Source organism: Sminthopsis crassicaudata, chromosome 2 (assembly GCF_048593235.1).
Source record: "Sminthopsis crassicaudata isolate SCR6 chromosome 2, ASM4859323v1, whole genome shotgun sequence".
Classification (NCBI taxonomy): Eukaryota; Metazoa; Chordata; class Mammalia; order Dasyuromorphia; family Dasyuridae; genus Sminthopsis; species Sminthopsis crassicaudata.
This window is the reverse complement of record NC_133618.1, coordinates 161,496,107-161,510,583: the sequence shown is the minus strand read 5'-3', so window position 1 is coordinate 161,510,583 and position 14,477 is coordinate 161,496,107. Positions and strand designations below refer to the sequence as shown.

Sequence of the window (14,477 nt, the reverse complement as noted above, 5' to 3'; positions counted from 1 at the left end):
TCTCCAGCCTTCTACTTTGTTTTGTCTTAGCCCTTTCCTACCCCTTTCTCCAAAACAGGGAAACCAAGATCAACCTTTACCCACACTTTGAGAGTGGCCAGGAACAACTCTTGATTAACGGTCAGTCTGTGAGTCCTCCAAGCCTTTGTTTCTCCTCTCCAGTCTGATTGGAGACTGTACCTCTGTTGTTGTAATGGTCCCAAACCTCATAGGGCTGAGCCAAGGAGCCAGCAGCATATCTGGCAGCTAGAAAGACTTATTCTCCAGATCCATCTTAGATGTAGGCAACCACTTAGAATGGCTACAGGGATGGGAGAAAACTTTTCTGCTCCCCAAACATTACTCCCATTAATTAGCTGAAATTCTACCATTTAGATCAGTGGTACTCAAACTTTTTAAATAGGGGGCCAGTTCACTGTCCCTCAGACTGTGGGAGGGCCGGACTATAGTAAAAACAAAACCTCACACTCTGTCTCCTCCCCTCAGCCCATTTGCCATAACCAGGGGCAGCATCTGGCCCGCAGGCCATAGTTTTGAGAACCCCTGATTTAGAGAATTCCTTTGAGTTGTTTTTGCTTAACATGCAGTGATCACCCCTGAAAGCCATAACCTATTAAATACCAAAATTTTAAGTGTAAGTTTATAGTTTGCCCCCCCTCCCAAGATTCTGATGCCTAGAAGAGATATTTTAAGTAGGAGAGATACTGGAGGGGAAGGATGGGTGGTAGGAAGGGTAAAGAAGGGAACATCAGAAACAAACTTTACCATTGTCACAACCTGACCCCAAATCAGCCCAAGACAATGGTAGTTCTGTTCCTATAGCTTTGTCCTCCTGCTCTCCCTCTGCCACCACCCAACACCCAACAGCCTTTGCTGCTCACCTAGTCTTGTCCCATCTCTCTTTTACAATATACAGAAGTTTAGTTCATTTTGGTCAGCAAACACAAAAGAGATTAAAAAGGGTAAGGACAATTCCCTCTCTCTATGTTAGAAGGCTCATGGAATAACCATCATATATACAAATATATGTGTGTATAAATGTATATAGTCACATATATATATATATGTAAAGCACATCACACTGATGATAATGATTATTATTGATAATAATCAAATGAAAAAATAATTTCATTTTCTCACTTTCCAAAACTCCTTAGGCACCTCCTATATATATATAAGGGGAGAAACTGCATAGATTAAGGGGTGGCTCTGGGAGTTCTGAAGATGTGGGTTCAAGTCCCTTCTCTGATACATAATGGGTCTATGACCTTGGGCATCTCTTAAGAGTACAAATTGCAGAGTAGTTACTAATCTGTTTTCGGCTGTGGGAATTCCTCTCTGGAAGGTCTCTACATAAAAATATGTGCAGGACATGGGATTAGAAAGATAGACACTGAACAAGGGGGGAGAGGGGGGAGAAGGAGGAGAGGGGGGAGAGGGGGGAGAAGGGGGAAGGGGGAAGGGAAGGGAGAAGGGAAGGGAAAAGGGAAGGGAAGGGAAAAGGAAGAAAAGGAAAAGGGAAAGAAAGGAGCTGCATTATTTCTACTTGGGTCCCCAATAGGGCAAGTTCCTACTAGTATTCTACTATTCACAGAGGTTGTTTGTCTTTTAGTTATTGAAGAGGACTTCATATCAGGGAGGTGATGCTAAGACATTTAAGTGAATTGGATTTAAGTGAGGGAGGAATGTGCAAGGTCACCAGACTCACTTTCTCCTCTGGAGTCATCTGGGTACAACAGCAAGATATAGGTTGGAATGATTGGAGATGGCCTTGGATGCAGTGGAAGATCTTAACCCTTTTAAACAAAAGTTCTTAGTAGGTCTCAATTTGATTGAGCAATGCCCAATCAGTGATTAAGGTTAGGTAATAAATAAGAAACAGAATAATCTTTTTTACCTAGTTAAAAAAAAAATTAATGGGCTAGATTTCTTTCTTAAGGAACGTATCTTAAACCCAAATCACCTGGTTCTCATTTATTGGCCCAATATAAACCCTAGGTCAAGCCCCACTTGATTACTATTTAGGTCCAGATTGGTTCTTTTTTGGCCAGAAACTTTGAGTATCTTCCCCTCTCACATTGATTTTTTTAAAATTTGAGTTAAGAAGAAAAACCCAACCCATTAACTATGTATGTTGATGGGTGCCTCCTCTACTTATCTACCAAAATGTAGAACACTGGCCCTTCAAGGGAGTCCTCTGCAGCCATGATTGGTCATGGCATTGATGAGAGTTATAACATCTTTCCAAGTTATTTTCCACTGGCTGAATTGTTCTTCAGGTTCGGCTTATTTCTTCAGATTACATTATATCATCCAAGTTTTCCCAAATTCCTGTTTATGGCTGAGGCATTTTACAGGAGGACAGGTATTGACCAATGGAAACAGACTAACTGGCAGCTTAAATAGGACTGGAAATATTTGTCAGGAAGATTATCTATCATGGCATCTGGATATCTAGACTTTAGAGGGTAGCCATTAGCACAGGGGTCCTCAAACTACGGCCCGTGGGCCAGATGTGGCCCGCTGAGAACATTTATGAGGCCCCCATGGTTATGGCAAAATCAGACTGGAAGCTCGACCTAAACTTGCATTAGCCACGCACACTTCTGACATTGGGCTGAGATGGTGGAGACAGAGTGTGAGGTTCTCCAACAGTCTGAGGGACAGTGAACTGGCCCCCTATTTAAAAAGTTTGAGGACCACTGCATTAGAAGATATCCTCCCAACCCACAGAACTAGCAGGCAGGATAATAGCAGAATGTGACTGGTTATATTTCTCCCTCACGGTCAAGAAACAACCTTAAAAGGTTATGGGGTTTTCCCTAATGCAATTTGTTCAAGCTCCTATTACAGTGTGATTTTTCTCTTAATATCAATTGGCATTGATAACTGCTCTAGTATAAATTAACCAATTAATATTAATTCATATGGATATTTTACTGGAAAGATATAGCAAGAACCGAAGTACAAATATATTCCCCACCCTCACCCCATCAACTAGACATTGTGACCCTTGAAGAAGATCCCGAGTAAAGCAAGAATTCTTTGAAAGAGATTTTCTGTCAAATCTGAAATCTACCATTTTCTAGCTATTTGAGTCTGGATAAGTTGCTTTATTTCTCCCTGCCTCTGTTTTCTTATCTACAAAGTGAAAGGGTTAACTTGATCTCCAAGGTCCCTTCTAGGTTTAACAATCAGTGTATTGGGGGTATGGGAGAAGATAGGTGATAAAGCAAGAGTCTGTCCGGCTAATAGCAATAGAATCTTTCTAGGATCTGACATTCTAACAAGGGAGATGTCATGTACTATATAGGTAACTTCAAGATACTTACAAAATTAATATAAGATCATCTTGGAGATAAATTCACTTAGAGTCAGGCGGCACTTAAGCTGACTCTTGAAAAACACTGGAAATTTCCAAAAGGGAAAGCTGAAGAAGGCATGGGGGATGCAAGGATACAGAAAGTAAAAATAGGGGCAAAGAAGCCAGTATGACTAAAAGGAAAGAGCATAATGTGTAAGAAAAATAAGAGGAAAGAAGTCAATGATCTTTGTTTCTTAGAGGTAATATGATGGCCTAAGGCAATAATAATTGGGAACACTATGCTTTGTTGTGCTCTTAAAGTTCATAAGTTCAAAAACTGGGTGAAGAGGGGGTGGGGAAAGACAATGGAGAATGAGCTTGGTAGACTTAGGAAGTCTGGCCCTCAATAAAGCGAAGAAGGATTAAAATTTACGTTTTGGAAGTGATGGTAAGATTATCCAGTCTCTGTTAGCCAAAGGTAGTTTGTACCTAGATTTTATTTATTTATTTATGTTAAATAAAGAGCAGATTTTGGCAGGTAAGCCTAAAAACCTATTCTATGTTCGTTGCGGCAGGCCCTCCATGTAAAACAATGCTCTTGAAAGTCTAACTTTGAAATCTGCTTCTGACCGTCTTCCCAGGTGCTGGAGGCTTAAATTCTCCTACCTTAGGATGGTCTGTTGTGTGGTACAGCAGAAAGTATGTGGAACGAGAAAGGAAAAGGAAAGAGAAGGAAAGGAAAAGAAAGAAAAGGAAAGGGAAAAGGGGGGGGGAAAGGAAAAGGAAAAAGGAAAGGAAAGGAAAAAGGAAAAGCAATCCTTAGAGATGGCTACTATTAGACACAAATTTGAGTATATATTGTGTGTGTATATATGTATATATAAAATGATTTTATAAATACTTCTATCAATTGGTTCTTTCTCTGAATGGAGACAGCACCTTCCTATATATAGAGTATGTGTATAGAGCACATGCTCTATAGTTAATTTGAGTATTTGTAAGTCAAAATGACTTAGTCCCTCAGAGTCGTTCTTAAACAATATTGTTATTACTTAAACAATATTCTCTTGGTTCTATTCATTTCACTCTTCATGATTTCCTGAAAGTCTATCCAATGTTTTTCTAAGATCATCAAGTTCATCATTTCTTATAGCGCAGTAAAATTTCATCACAATCATATACTACAACTTGCTCAGCCATTCCCCAATTGATGGGCATCCTAGCAATTTCCAGTTCTTTATCACTACAGAGAGAGCTGCTATAAATATTTTAGAACATATAAGTTATTTTCCTTTTCCCCTAATTATCTTAGGAAACAGACCTAGTAGTGGTATTGCTGAGTAAAAGGTATAGGCAGCATAATTTTGGATTGTTCTCCAAAATGGTTTGATTAATCCATAGCTCCACCAAGTGAATTAGTGTCCCAGTTTTTCTATATCACCTCCAACATTTGTTGTTTTCCCTTTCCAATCATTTTAGCCAATATGAGAGATGTAAAATGATATCTCAAAATAACCTTAATTTGTATTTCTCTAATCAATAATGATTTAGAGCATACTTTCATGTGACTATAAATTATTTTTATTTATTCATTGGAAAAATGCCTGTTCATATCCTTTGACAACTAATTATTGGAATGACTTAAATTTTTTATAGATTTGACAAAGTTTTTTATATTTGAGATATAAGACTTTCATCTGAGAATCTGCCAAAAAAATTTTCCCCCAATTTTCTGTTTTCTTTCTGATCTTGGTTACATTAGTTTTATATGTAAAATCCCTTTTAAATTTAATGCAGTTGAAATCACATTTTGCTCTTTATACTGCTCCCTATCTCTTATTTATTTATAAATTATTTGCCAACATAAAATAATTTTAAAGGGAAAGATACTATCAAATAGTATTTAAGGAAAGACTCTTGTATTATAAGGTAGTACTTGCCCCTGGAGGTCATAATTTGGGTCTGGAGGTGATAAGGAGCCACTAGAGTTTATTTCTTGGTAGATTGGCAGGGGGCAAGGAGGGGGGGTTGGGAGGGAGGGAACATGGTTAGACCTAACAAGGAAGATTTCTTTGCTAGGTGAGTGGTGGATGGAATGGAGTGGAGAGAGATATGGGGTAAACCAAATAGCTGACTACTGGCATAAATTAGGTATGAAATCCTATACTAATGGTGACCTTGTCAGAGGGGAAAAGGAAGCATATTTGAGAGATGTTACAAAGACAAAATCAATAAACTGGCAAGACATTGACTGTTGGAGGTGGAAGCAGGATGAGAAAGAATGAGCCTAGATGACTGGGAGGATGTCATTGTTCCTGATAATAATAGGGAAGTTTGGAAAAGGGATGGATTTTGAGGGAAAGATAATAAATTCAGTTTTGAGCATGTTGCCAGTCTTATCTTTGCCATTGACTGACTGTGGACCCATGGGCAATTTTTTTCACCCCATAGCTATGGGTTGAGGGTACTGGCCTACCAGTTTCCTTCCAGCTCTAAAATTAAAAGAGATTCTTAGGGATGGCATCTGGGATCTTTCAATCACCTATTTTGGTAGGGATCATTTATAATGAATGGTCTTTTTCAGGCTACCTCAAGAACTAAGACTTAGGGAATTGTGAGAAAAACAGGGACAGTTTTTGAAATATAACCAGTACTCAGTTTATATATCAACCTTCTTCTTAGCTCTATAATCATTTAACTCTGAAATAGTGGGTTGTGTCTTTTCCAGCAGCAAGAGGTATGTCTCTTGAAATACTTAAACTAGAAAGAGACAAATCTAGTAAGGCTTGACCACTTTCCCCACTGGGAGTGGAGGCCAAAGGTGGGGGTAAGTGGACATGCAGCCAAAAATAACTAGAATGGATGTTGAATAAAGCTGTCAGGGTGTGTAAACAAGATGTGATTTATCCAGTCCTGGTTATACTGAGATATTTGAATCTAGAAACCTTTATAAAAGAATTTTTAAAAAGCCAAAAAAATTTGAGAAGTATTTATAAAACTGTGTGTGTGTGTGTGTGTGTGTGTGTGTGTGTGGTGAATCCATAGGTGCAGCCACTATACAAAGCAATTGCATCAAAGAAAATGTTTCAGGGTGACAAGCCTTTTTAAATAGGGTTGCAATCTTCCTATAGTTTACTTATGAACATAATACAATAAATACCCCCGATGTTTGGGAGCCCATGAGGTCAATATAAATCCTTGGCAGAGCTGACCAGTCTTTTGGGGATTTTATATATTTTGGGGCATATTTTTCAGTCAGAACTTTACTTTGTTCTCTTCCCTTTTGTGAATTAAAACTATTTCAACACCTCAAAATGAATTCTGGAGTAGCAGAAACAACAAAGGGACAGGATGAAATAATTTTCCATCCAAAAACTTAGAAAGTTGGTGAAAAAGGTCTCTCTCATTGGAGTAAGAATAGAGCTCAGTCCAGCATAGGCTATGCTAGCCCAGGTCATTTCCAGGAAGTAAACAGAGGGGTTTGGAGGCAACTGAATAAGCAATAACAACTTCTAGATCATACCAACTTGAAAGAATCGAAAACTTACAGACTCCCAGAACTAGATCTAAAAACAGTAGCACAAAGAAGTCTGAAGCTTGGAGCAGTGCAACCTTCACCCTGGAAGCAAAGTTCAAATTTAAAATATAGTTAAAAGTCAAGAAATAGGCTGGGGAAATAAGCAAACAACAAAATAAGAACTTGCTAGTAGAAAGTTAATATGACAACAGGAAAAATCAAAATGCAAACTTAGAAGAGGACAACAATGTCAAAATAGCTACATTCAAAGCTTCAAAAGAAAAATGTGAAATGGTCTCAAGCTCTGGAAAATCTCAGAAATAATTTTAAAAATCAAATAAGAGAGCTGGAGAAAAATCAAAGAGTACTGGAAGATCTCAAAAAAAATTTTTTAATAAAATAAGAGAGGTAAAGTAAAGAAATGAGTGTTGTCAGAAAATCATGAAAAATAAATTAACAGCTTGGTAAAGGAAGTGCACACACACACACACAAAATACTGAAGAAAATAATACCTTGAAAAACAGAATAGGCCAAATGGTAAAAGAAGAATAAAAATCCATAGGCCAAATTTTCAGGGAGGGGTGGGAGAGGGGAACAACCAACCTGGAAAACAAATCAAGGAGAGATTATTTGAGAATTATTATATTACTTGAAAGCCATAATTTAAAAAAAAAAAAACTTAGACATCATATTTCAAGAAATTATCAATGAAAACTACCCAATGAAAGCTTACAACCAGAGAATAAAATAGAAATTTAAAGAATCCATTGATCACCTCCCAAAAAAAGATCCCAAAATCAAAACTCCCAGTAATATTATAGCCAAATACCAAAGCTCTCAAAGTATGGAGAAAATATTGCAAGCAGCCAGAAAGAAATAGTTCAGATATCATGAAGCCACAGCTGGGATCACACAAGATTTAACAGTTTCTATGTCAAAGGATAGGGAAGCTTGAAATATGATATTCCAGAGGTCAAAGGAGATAGGAATACAATCAAGAATCATCTACCTAGCAAAAAATGTACATTTAATAAATTGAGGACTTTCAAGAATTCCTGATGAAAAGACCAGAGATAAATAGAAAATCTAACTTTCCAAATATCAGAATCAAGAAAAACATAAAAGATAAGCTGAAAGACAAATCATAAGAGATTCTGTGAGAGAAATTGTTTACATTCCTACATGGGAAGATGATATTTATAATTCCTCGCAATTTTATTTTTAGGGCAATTAGAAGGAGTCTATGTGGGCAGAGGACACAGTTGATGGATGATAATATCCAAATAATGCAAAAATAAAATTAAGGGGTAATAAAGAGGTATATACTGAGGAAAAAGGGAAGGGAGAGATAGAATGAGGTAATTTATCTCACTTAAAAGAGATGCAAAGAGCTTTATAGCAGAGGGAAAAAGAGGTGGCAGTGACAATAAAACTATACTAGAAAACATAGGAATAAATGAAGCTTTCCTTAAAAATGATAAGTAGTATTTCTCTAAAACCATCAGTAAATATCTGTAATGGGGGATAAGCTAGAAGTCTTCCAAGTAAGATCAAAAGAAAACCAAGGGGTAAACCATTTTTTCATTGCTATTGTACTACAAATATTGTACTAGAAATTCCAGTTACAGCAATAAGACAAAAAAAAAAATTGAAGGAATAAGCAATGAGGAAACAAAACTAACACTGCAGATAGTATACTGGGAGAATTCTAGAAAATCAACTAAAAACCTAGTTGAAATAAAAATAACAACTGTAGCAAGTTTCAAGATATAAAATAAATCTATATAAATCATATTCTGCATGAGATAAACTGAGTGAAGATCCTGTAATGTGAATATAACCTTAAACTATACCATTATTTATGACTTGAAATTTTGCAATAACAACTTGACCTATAGCTAAAAAGCTGCAGGTTGTTCACCTTGTCTTGTTTCCCACCACCTCTTAATTAGCATTTAAGTACTTCTTTTAAAGGCAATTTATTTTATTTTTGGGATAGATTTCCATGTTTAGAGTATAAGACTGGACTCCTCCAAACCAAGTGAAAAAAGGTCAAAGGATGGGGGACTTCTATTCTTTTTAATATTGTGTTTTGCAGTTTATGTTTTACACTCCTTTAACTGATGCACTGTTGGTTGGGAGATGATATTCTTTCTTGCAAGCTTGTAATAAGCCCTTTTTTTGCTTTTACTTTCTCTAAGAATCTCTGATTGTTTTTGTGGTCAATACACAATACTATCAACAAAGCCAGGAAGTCACAGATATTCCATTTAAAATAATTATAAATGATATAAAACACAAGGGAGTCTACCTGCTAAGACAAATCCAGAAATTATATGAATCCAATTAGAAAACACTTCAAAGTCAGATTTGTGCAATTGAAAGAAATATTAATTGCTCATGGGTAGACTGAACTAATAAAAGTGAAAATTCTACTTACCTTATATAGTTCCACACCAAACTACCAAAAAATTATTTTATGGAGATAGAAAAAAATAATAAAATTCACCCGGACAAAAAAAAGTTCAAGAATATCAAAGGACAAAATGGGAAGAAAAGTGAATTAGCTGTACCAGATCTAAAATTGTATTACAAAGTGGTACTTATTAAAACAATGTGGTACTGGTTAAGAAATAATAGTGATAGGTCAGTAGTCATTTATTGTTCATCTTTCTTTTTCAAAAGGGCAAAATATTTCACAAGAGTGATTCCTTGACATATATGTAAATTGGATTTAAGTGAGGCAAAACTATTAATATTGTTCAGCTTCACTTTCTCCTCCAGTTGTAGAAACCCAGTGTGACAAGGCAAAAAATCAAGACTAGAGATGGAGGCAGCTAGGTGGTGCAGTGGATAGAACATCATCCTTGAATTCAGGAGGACCAGAGTTCAATTCTGGTCTCAGACACTTAACACTTCCTAGCTGTGTGACCCTGGGCAAGTCATTTAACCAGAGGGGGAAAAAAAAAAAGACTAGAGAGTGCCCTAGATTACAGTGGTTAACTTTGGCCTTTCTAAATTAAAGTTGTTTCTCAGTTATCAGAGATTCAGATATATTTCCTGAGGCAAAGGTCATTCTATGACCAAGGGTTAGGTCAGAATTGGGACATTCTTAAGATGGCTTAATTTACAATCAGGAAATACTAATCTTGGGAGGGGAAGACCTTGTTTTCCTCAGAAAACAGTTGCTGTTTACACTCATTCAAACCCATCAAAACGTAAACAATGAATCTCGGAAGCTTGGATGAGGCTATTGAGGACTATTCAAAGAGAGCCTAGTGATTTGGGTTCAAAGGTATAACCTGGTAAATCTATTTGAAACACAATGGGCTGGTCCAAAGAATAAATACTGAGTAGTAATAAAAGTCAAAAGTAAAAGGTCCCAGCTTTTAGAGAAAAAAAAATAAAAAATCTAACTCCAAGCTCCAAACCAGCTTACAAAATATGAGTAAACAAAAATCATATTCCTATGAGCAGAGCACACAAATGTAAGGAGCATCCCAAGTAGAGAAAGGCACCATATGTGGTGAAGGTTTGTTGTGTGTGGCTGCAAGGCAGGCATAATACACATGTATAGCATCATCTTCCCCCACACTTCTCCAAGAGAGACTTCCATCTCTGCCAGGTGCTTTTTCAGAACTTGTTGTGTTCTGGTCTGTGACTAACCACACACAAGCACTCTTTTATGTTTTGGAACCATGACCAAGATTCTAGCATACTACTTATAAAACAACAATAGCATCCATCTCCTAGGGTAAACTTAATTGGCAGGAACAACTTAATCAGCTGTAGCCTCTGGAGCTGTTGAAGAGCTCTAAGACAGAATAACCCACCACCACAATATTTTTAGACAAACCTTTTTTTTTCCTTCATTTTACCTCTAAAAGTAGAAGAAAAGATTAAATAGTGAAGCTTGTGAAGGAAATCATGCTCCTTCAAAGACCAGAGCCTCCTTGTCCACACTCCCAAGACCTTAATATGAGGGGAAATCCAATGTTTAATAATTCAAACATCCAACTTTTTGGGACAAGAACTCACTGTATGATAAAAACTGCTGAGAAAACTGGAAATAAGTTGGCAGAAATTAAGTATAGACCAACATTCATACAATATTCTGTTGAGATTATGGGGTGAGCAGGGCAGCTAGGTGGCGCAGTGGATAGAGCACCAGCCTTGAATTCAGGAGGACCCGAGTTCAAATCTGGCTTCAGACACTTAACATTTCCTAGCTGTGTGACCCTGGGCAAGTCACTTAACCCCAGCCTCAGGGGGAAAAAAAAAGAGAGAGAGAGAGAGAGAGAGAGAGAGAGAGAGAGAGAGAGAGATTATGGGATGAGCTCCAACTTTCCTGCACCTGGCCACCAAAATGTTGGAGTGTAGCCACCAAATGGAGGGGTATGGGGATCTGATCCCCAAAACAAATTGGAATAACAGGCCAGTATTCCTGGTTGTCTCAAAAGAATTTTTAGGCTTAGACATCTTTCAAATTAAAAGGGAAAGAAGAGTAGGCTAAAACCATAATAATATTTAATAGGAAAAGGGGTTTGAGCTATTAATAAGGGGAAAGACAAGTTCCTTAACAGAGATGCCATTAAGAGGAAGACTCCATGAAGTGGTATTACATCACTGACTGGTGGGCTAACCTTAAAAGGGATTCAGCACCCTAAAAGACTTAGCCAAAACAAGAAAGACACTATAAGGCAAGAATATACCACGATGAGCTAAATTGCAAAAAAAAAAAAAAAAAAAAAAAAAAAAAAAAAAGTTAGGGAGTGAATTACAATGGAGTAGGTTTGAGAGGGGAACTATATCCTCGAGAGTTGACAGCATAACTTGGCTTTCTGACTGGATATATTAACTGTGTGGGTTATAGTGGTTTTGTCAATGAAAGATGTTTGGGCTAAGAATTCTACCAGAGATCTCCACCTGTGGTGGGACTATAATAAAGTCCACTTAACAAAAAGCCCACTTAAGGCTGAGAAGATCCTATCAGTGCTCCTCCTTGCTTGCCTCATTTCTTCTCTACCTATTGGCCCAGAAGTGAAGGGACCAGTTGCCATGGTCTTAGTTCTTTTCAGTCTCAAGAGAGCTTTTACATTCTCTTCTTTTACCCTCATTAAGAGATTTTTTAATTCTTCACTTTCTGCCATCAGAATGGTATCTTCTGTCTGTATAGCTAAGATTGTTGCTATTTTTTAATTCATCCAGCCTGGCATTTTACATAATGTACTCTGCACATAAATTAAATAAACAAGGTGTCAAGGTGCAGTCTTGTACTTCTTTCCCAATCTTGAACCAATCAATTGTTCCATGTTTGGTTCTAACTTTTGCTTCTTGATCCACATACAGGTTGCTCAGGAGACAAAGGAAATGATCTAATACTCCCATTCCTTTGAGAACTTGGCACAATTTGTTGCAATCCACATAGTCAATATAGCAGTAGGGTTTGGTCTTTTTTTTTATTTTATTTTTTTAATTATTACCTTGATTTCTTGATAATCAGGAAATGCTGGCAATTTGATCTCTAGTTCTTCTACCCCGCTGAAAACTAGCTTGCTCTTCTGGTAATTCTAAGTTCACGTCTTACTGAAGCCTAACTCGCAAAATCTTAAGTATAACCATATGGTGTGTGAAATAAGCACGATTGTTCAATAATTTGAACATTTGTTGGCATTGCCCTTCTTTGGGGTTGAAACTTAAACTTATCTTTTCCAACATAGTAGCCACTTTTGAGTTTTCCAAATTTGTTAGCATGTTGAGTGCAACACTGTAACAGCAGCATCTTTTACAATTTTAGAGTATAGTGCTTGCTTTGGCTGCATGTATACTAAAATCGGAACAATACAAAGAAAAGATTAGCATTACCCCTACCCAAGGACGATACAAAAAGTATCGTTAGAGTTTAAATGAAATACTGTCACTTAGATTAACTAATATTAGCAATGCTTCCTAAAGCCCACTTGACTACACTTTCTAGGATGTATGGGTCTAGGTCAGTAACTACACCATGTAGTTATGTTGCACCACAGTTCCTTTTTAATGTCCTGACACAGTTTCCCTAATTGTCCTATCTCAGTTACTTTGCCCCAAGACTTTAGGCTATATTCCCCCTTAATGTTTGATAGGATAAAGGATAACCATTTTAGACATCATTAGACTATCAGGAGCCTCTCCAGGTAACTCCCTCTATTATGTCATCCTAGGTGCCTCCCCCCATTAGGTCATTCCCATCCAGGTGCTTTCCCCCATTAGGTCATCCCTGTCTCAGGTACCTCCCCCATTATGTCATCATTCTTGTTATCCTATAAAAGAATCTTGTATCCAACATTTGCTGCTGGATTCTTGGAGACACTAGTCTCATTCAGTCCTGGGACAAAAGCATGGATCCATTTGGTCCCAGTAAATCTCTCCCTTTCAAATAAAATATTAAATTGTTCTCTGATCTTTATCCTGCCTCAGTTTCTCCAGCATTACAGTTATTAGTGATATTAAACTATTTTTTTGTATAATTCTTCTGTATATTCTTGACACCTATTCTTAATCTTCTATTTCTGTTAAGTCCCTACCATTTTTGTCTTTTATCATTTATCTTTTATCCATTTTTGCATGAAACATTCCTTTGATATCTCCAATTTTCTTGAAGAGATCTCTTATCTTCACCATTCTATTGTTTTATTCTTTCTTTGCATTGTTCATTTAAGAAAACCTTTTAAATCCCTCTTTGCCATTCTCTGGTATGCTGCTGATTAACAGTTAGGATTCCTCTCCATGAAGAAATGATGGTAATCTCTCCCCTCTCCACTGCCTTTGTACCTTGGTCTGAGATTGGAATTCTGCAGCTGGACTTCCTGGGCCCCGGGTTTGTACTACCCCCCACCCCACCCCCTTACCTCAGTCATTTCTTTGCTCAGCTCAAAAGCAAACTGTAAAGTTGGCCACTCCAAGTACTATTTGTTCCACCTTATCTCAAATCCTGGAAGAAGTTGACCCTTGAAGATAAACCCACTTTTAACTGGGAAGAACAAAGGTTTGTTTCTGAGAGGATTGTAGACTCTAAGAGGGCATAGTTCAGATCCAAGAAGCTACCTCAAATCCTTTGCTTGGGTACCAGCTCTTACCTATGGCTGCTGAATGGCACATAACCAACTCAAGGGTATAGGAAGGGACTCTAGATTTGAAGTTGGGAGACTTCAGTATTGATTTCTAGTTTTGGTAAAATGGCGCATTAGATAGCTTCAAGCCTAGAGTTAGGAAGAACTAAGTTTAAATCCAGCCTTAGATACTGCTCTGTTATCCTGAGCAAGTCACTTAACCTCATTTGCCTGAGTATCTTCACCTGTAAAATGAGCTGGAGAAGGAAATGACAAATGATTCTAATATCTTTACTCAGAAAACTTCAAATGGGGTCACAAAGAGGTAAACACAACTGAAATGACTGAACAAGAATTTTTAAAAGAACTTTCACTTTTTCAAAGTCCCTCTGAGACCTAGCTCCCTTCTTTCATGGTCCAGAAAGTGTAGTTATTCTCTGGACCTGAAGAAGATAGACATCTTATAACCTCTAGCAATACCCCCAGGGGACTGAAAAACAGACCAGCTGACTTTTCATGGTTGGTTTTGAGGCTGGGAAACTGAACAGAGGGATCTTATATCCT

At 37.4% G+C, this 14,477-nt stretch overlaps 1 long non-coding RNA gene and 1 other non-coding gene across 2 annotated transcripts in view; one reads left to right on the top strand and one right to left on the bottom strand.

Moving 5' to 3' along the window:
• Positions 1-5,853: 5,853 nt before the first annotated feature.
• The window catches only part of LOC141553304 (uncharacterized), a 13,331-nt gene continuing 4,707 nt past the window's right edge, over positions 5,854-14,477 (bottom strand). The window contains exons 3-4 of the long non-coding RNA XR_012485387.1: positions 7,335-7,425; positions 5,854-6,923 (exon numbers count right to left, since the gene is read on the bottom strand). This is a non-coding gene — a long non-coding RNA (uncharacterized LOC141553304). The remainder of the gene's footprint in view (positions 6,924-7,334; positions 7,426-14,477) is intronic.
• On the top strand, positions 12,626-12,736 carry LOC141559198 (U6 spliceosomal RNA). The gene has a single exon (XR_012487274.1). It is a non-coding gene; the product is annotated as a U6 spliceosomal RNA (small nuclear RNA).